General features: G+C 33.7%; 1 non-coding gene across 1 annotated transcript; it reads left to right on the top strand.

Annotated features, from left to right (window-relative positions):
- Positions 1-643: 643 nt before the first annotated feature.
- On the top strand, positions 644-750 carry LOC128286980 (small nucleolar RNA R71). Its single transcript, XR_008277680.1, has one exon. It is a non-coding gene; the product is annotated as a small nucleolar RNA R71 (small nucleolar RNA).
- The last annotated feature ends 5,690 nt before the right edge of the window (positions 751-6,440 follow it).

Raw genomic sequence — 6,440 nt, 5'->3', positions numbered from 1 at the left:
TGTTGTCTGGAACTTAATGCAATGGTAATTTGTCCCACGTGATTCTCTAAAGCTCATAATGAAGCTGCCTGGCTCTAAACTTTGTTGTACATTTTGCCTCAACATTGGTTAACTGTGTCCCGGTGGTACAACAACCACATTCTGTCTATTAACAGTGATGGTATGTCTCTTTCCCTAATTTCTCCAGCTAAAATTTGGATGTTGTTTCCACCCTGGATTATAGGTGTTGGAGTAGGGATTGTTGTTGCCATGATTAAAATTCCCCATGTAATATAAAGAGGCTGAATTGGATGGGCATTAATAAAAAACATGATCTTCTCCACAGTATACGCATGCTAGTTCTGTAACCTCCATCTCCTGCACTATAGAGGGTATTTTGAGAGTTTTAATCATATTTGTTAAAGATGATAGCTGAGTTGTTAACGATGGAATCACACCAAGTTTCATTACTCCAGCAACTCTTCTACCAGTACCAACTTTGGTAGTGGGGTACTGATAATCATTATTTGCTATTATTTCCAGAATTTTGTATGCTTCATTGCAGGATTTGTCAAGCAACGTCCCATTAGTATATGCATCCACCACCATTCATGTATGAGCATTTAATCCTTTATAGAACATTTCCATTTGTGTCCAATGCTGAAAACCATGCATTAGACATTTCCTAATTAGTTCCTTGAAACACTCTTATGCTTCGTGTAATGTCTCATCTTTAGATTGCTTGAATGATGTAATGTCATTTCTAATCTTGGCATTCATGTTGGAAGGATTGTACCTAAGCAAAAATCTCTAACACAATTAATTCCAAGATGCCACCGTACCTGATGCTAATTTTAACATCCTAAACCAGGGTCTAGTCGAAATAGTGGTTTCGAGACCACAAATCTGAAGTAAAAATAATTATTTTATGATTAATTTGATGACCCATGATATGAATGCATGTTTGTGTGAAATTTTCATGAAGAAATTTTTTGCCTAAAGTGTCCAATTTGAAGTTAGGGACTAAATTGAATAAGTTGCAAAACTTGAGTTCTAGAAGCTTTAAGCATGAAATTGCTATGGATTATTAATTAGAGGTCCTTAAATAGCAATTTGACCAAGTTCTCAAATTTTGGACAAAAATGGGCATGAATAGGAAAATTTTGAAAGAAAGACCCTAAGGGCATTTTTGTCATTTGGTTAAAAAAAGAATAAAAAGGGAAAATAGGTCAAAAATCTTGTCGATCTTCATCTACCTTGGTCGAAATTTCCATGCTCACAATAGCTAGGGTTTCTTCAACTTTCAAACTCAATAGTAAGTGCATCCTAGCCCCGTTTTTAATATTCTTTACATTTTTTAAGTTGTCATCAATCGATCTAGCTATTTCTACCATTATTTTGAGCTAGGGTTCATGTTCAAAAACTTACCCATGTGTGAAATGCATCTATTTTGATGTTTAATTGAAGAATTTGAAAGTTTAATGTGTGATAAACATCTTTTACAAAGTGATTTTGCATGAAAACACCTAAAAAGGGCCGGTAGTAAATATGTGAAATAAAGAAAAATGTGGGCTGCTAGGAGCAGGAATATGAATTGGCTAGTCTTGGGTAACAAAGAAAATGCATGTATTTCATTTTACGAGCCTAAAGACCAATTAGCAAATAAGTGAAAATTTAAGGGTAAAAAGGTAATTTTACCAAAGTATGTGTTATGGGTTGATTCAAACGATGTATGTATTAAATAAGTTAAATTTGGCATTATAAATTAAGAAAAATGTGATTCGGGTCTTGATCGGGGGAAAATAAGGTTTACGAAGAATAGGCTCGTTTTCATCATTTTGTAACGAGGTAAGTTCATATACAAATAAAATGATGTTATGTTATATTTTAAATGCTTGAGTATTATGTGAATGCAAATTCTTTAATGCTATTATGAGTTATGCTTTGGTTGCTCCATGAGTAAGTGATAGTATTATAGACATTCAGATCGACATTACGAGCAAGCTTGACAGAGATGTGTATCAAAAAGTCCCGTTTGAGACTTAAGAAATAGTTTAGGATACAAGTGACATGTCACTAGGAATAATGTGATTTAGAGCTCATGAGATATGTGATATGTTTATGTGATTCTGGGTGCTAGTCTTGAACGTCCTACTGGTGGCTGGGTAGTTCGGCATGTGTTGCGTATATCTGACAGCTTGTGTGAGCAGCCCGTGTAGCTATGTCCTAACCGACAACTTGTGTAATCAGACCCGTGAGTAGCTCAAGAATGAGCTTTTATGTATTATGTGTTATGAGGTAGCTTTAGCTATGTATGTGGCACTTATGTACGAGTATTCCGTGTATCCAATAGTATTCTGACTATTCAACTGGTAAATTATTGATAACTTGACAAAAGACCCGAAGGGTAAGTCAATGAGAAGAATGAGTAAGAGATTATTTTATGAGTTGATACAGGTATGTATACCAAACTCACGAGAAATGCCATGGTATATGATGAACTTATGACAAGGGTCTTTATGTTATGAGTAAGTTTAAATGGTTTGATGAAATAAAAATTATGTTTATTATGTTAAATATATGTTAAATACTTATTTAGATAACATGTTATTTGCATATGGACTTACTAAGCTTTAATGCTTACCCCTCTTCCTTTCCATCTTTTATAGTCTCGCCAAGCTAGCTCGGGGATTGAAGGACATCAGAGATTCGATCACACTATCAATTGGACATTTGGGTATAGTTAGTCTCAACATTTTGAGTATGGCATGTATAAGAGACTTGGTCATTTTGTTATGTGTCAATTGATTAGCCAAATGAGTTGGCTCATGATGGTATTATGATTCATTTTGTATAAGGCCATGAGATGTGGCTTATATTTGCTTCTTGGGTTGTAACCCTAATTAATTATGCATGCATGCAATGTGTTTATGCTTTGTGATGTGGTTAATGGTTGCTTGTTGGTATTGGATGTAATAGCCCGATTTTGGGTCTAGTCGGAACAGTGGTTTTGGGGTCACAAATCTGACGTAAGAAAGTTTATTTTTATTATATTTTTATGGTCTACAATTTCACAAATAATTTGGTGAAAATTTCGTTCGAAAATTTCGCCGTTTGGGCACTCATTTAGTCAAAACGACTAAATCGTAAATAGTGCAAAACTTGAGTTCTAGAAGCTAGAGGTGTCCAATTGTTATGAAATTTTAAATTGGAGGTCCTTAAATGGTTATTACACCATTGAATAATTTGTTGGACAAAAATGGACTTGAAATAGGTGAAATGGAATATTTTTAAGTTAAGGTCATTTTGGTCATTTAGTAATTAAATGACTTAATAAACAAAATAAAAGCCAAAATTTCTTGGCCATCTTCTTCCTTGGCCAAATTTTACATGAATAAACCATGTTTAGGGTTTTCCAAGCTTCCAAGCTCGATTGTAAGTCCGATCTAGCCCCGTTTTTAATGTTTTTTACGTTTTTGAAATCCTCGTAATAAGATCTATCTATTTCTACCATTAATTTGAGTTATGGTTAAAGTCTAGGGTTTTGACCCATGATGAACATGTGTGTATTTTGATGATTAATGGTAGAAAATGCATGTTTGTATTTAAAAAAATGACTTTTACTAGGTGATTTTTGGTAAAAAAGACTAAAAGGACTAATTTGTAAAAGTTATAAAAATGTCATAAAAGTGTGTTGTTATAGTTATGAAAATGGACTAATTTGTAAAAGGACTAATTTGGAAATTGTGGGTTGTTATAGTTATGAAAATGGTTCGGCTAGGCTTAAAGTACAAAGAAATTGAATGAAAATCATTTTACGAGCTTAGGGGAAAAAGTGTAACTATGAAAAAGTTTAGGGGTAAAAATGTAATTTTTGAAAAATATGTTTTTGGGGCTGAATTGATTAGTATAATGATTAAATAAGTTAAATGTGATGTTTTAGATCAAGAAAAATGAAGTTAGAGCCTAGAACGAGGGAAAACAAGTAATTGACGGTTAGGTCCCTCTTTGCCATTTTGGTATAGAGGTAAGTTCGTATGTAAATAATGCCATGTTATGTTTGTATTTTAAATATTCTAAATGCTTTGATAATGCATGAAATAAATGATTGGTTCTATGGTTTTATTTGATGAAATTCGGATAAGTGAGAAAAATCTCGTTTGAACATTAGAAATAGAATAGCATACGAGTGACATGTCACTAAGGATTTTTGTGATATATGTGTGATTATGTGATTCAGGTACTGGTCTCGTACGTCTACCAGTGGCTGGGTAGTTCGACATGTGTTGCGAATATCTAACAGCTTGTGTGAGCAGCACTGCATAGTTACGTCTTAACCGTCAGCTTGTGTGAACAGGCCTGAGATTTGCTCGAGAGCGAGCATTCATGTGATATGATATATGAGGTGTTGGTTTATAGTGATTTGGTGATTCATTTTGTATATGACCATGAGATATGGTTCATATTGATTATTTTGTTGTGAAAATATTCATATATGCATGTATGCGCCAAGGTCATACATGATGTAGTTAAAATTGTTTGGCATGGATTGTAACATCCCGAATTAGGGGTAGTCGAAATAGTCATTTCGGGACCACAAATCTGACACAACAAAATTTTTTTATTATATCTTTATGGTCTACAATTTCACGGGATGATTCTGTGAAAATTTCGTTCGAAAATTTTGACGTTTGGGCACTCAATTTAGTCAAAAGGACTAAATTGTAAAAAGTACAAAAGTTGAGTTCTACATGTTAGAGGTGTCAAATTGATTTGAAATTTTAAATTTGAGGTCCTCAAATGATAATTATATCATTTGTAAATTTTTTGGACAAAAATGGACATGAAATACGTGAAATAGAATATTTTTAAGTTAGGGGCATTTTGGTCAGTTAAGTAATTAAAATGAATTAAAAACAAAATTAAAAGCCAATTTTTGTCCATCTTCTACCCCATGGTTGAAACTTGCCTGGAGAAGACATAGCTAGGGTTTTTCATGCTTCCAAGCTTGATTGTAAGTCCGTTCTAGCCCCGTTTTTAATGATTTCTACTTTTTGAAATCATCGTAACAAGATCTACTCATTTCTACCCATTTTTTGAGCTAGGGTTTGTGTTTAAAAATTTACCTATGGATGACATGCATGTGTTTTGATGTCTAATGGTGGAAAAAATGAATGCTCGGTGTGTAATAAATGACTTTTACTAAGTGATTTTGGATGAAATTGTCAAAAAGGACCGCTTTGCAAATGTTACAAATTTTTTCATAAAAGTGTGATTTAGTGGAAATTAGGGGCTGCTATAGTTGTAAAAATTATTTGGCTAGGCTTAAAATGTATGGAAATAGGATAAAAATCATTTTACGACCCTTGGGGAAAAAGTGCAAATATGTGAAAGTTTAGGGATCAAAATGCAAATTTGTAGAAATATGATTTTTGGACCCATATGAATAATGTGACTAATTAGTAAGCTAAATGTGATATTATAGATCAAGGAAAATAGGATTCGGGTATAGATTGGAAATGAATGAGATTATGGACTAAATCGAAATATATAGCCGTGCTCGTATTCGAGGTAAGTTTGTATGATAATAATAATGCAATGTTATGTTTGAATTATATTCCTTACTATTATTGCATATATTGTATGACTTAATAAATTGGAAAAGTTGATGGAATGGTGTTAGAACGTGGAAGAATATTACATGAAATGCAAGAAAATGATTATACATGACAAGTGACATATGAAATATGTGATATATCTTATGTAAATTCTTAAAAGCTTATTTGCTATTTGAGTTATGCCTTATTATGCTATGAATGGGAATATGGTGAATTTGTAAGCATACATGATATTATGGTCGTTGTTCAAGACATGACAAGCAAGTGCGATGAGGATGCTAAGTGCAAGTGTGGAAAATCTCATTTGAACCTTAGGAATAGTTTAGGATACAAGTGACATGTCACTAGAAATTTAGAAATCCGAGCTCGTTGAGCAGTCTGAGTTCGTGATATAAGACAGAATCCGAACTTGTTGAGTAGTCCAAGTTCGTGATCTATGTGGCATTTGAGCTCGTTCAGAGGTCTGAGTTCATTATGGATGCGAGCATCCGAGCTCTTTGAGGGGTCCAAGTTCATAATGGATGCAACTCATGTAACATCCGAGCTCGTTAAGAGGCTCGAGTTCATTATGGATGTATACATGTTATGAGGTAGCTTTGGCTACGTATGTATATGCGGCACTTAGGTGCAAGTTTCTACGTATCCAATAGTATTCCTAGTGTTCAACTGGTAATGTAATGAATGTGATTAAAGTCCCGAGGAGGGCATGTTAAAGAGGTATGGTTATATGATACACTACGATGAGTGCAGGTATGTATGCTAAACTTATGAATAATTCCTTGGTAAAGATCGCTTTATGATGAGCAAATATATACGTATATATGATAAGTAAGCCAAAAGGGT

The sequence above is a fragment of the Gossypium arboreum genome, chromosome 13, assembly GCF_025698485.1.
Source record: "Gossypium arboreum isolate Shixiya-1 chromosome 13, ASM2569848v2, whole genome shotgun sequence".
Taxonomy (NCBI): Eukaryota; Viridiplantae; Streptophyta; class Magnoliopsida; order Malvales; family Malvaceae; genus Gossypium; species Gossypium arboreum.
The sequence above is the reverse complement of the archived record's forward strand: the minus strand, read 5'-3'. Positions and strand labels throughout refer to the sequence as shown.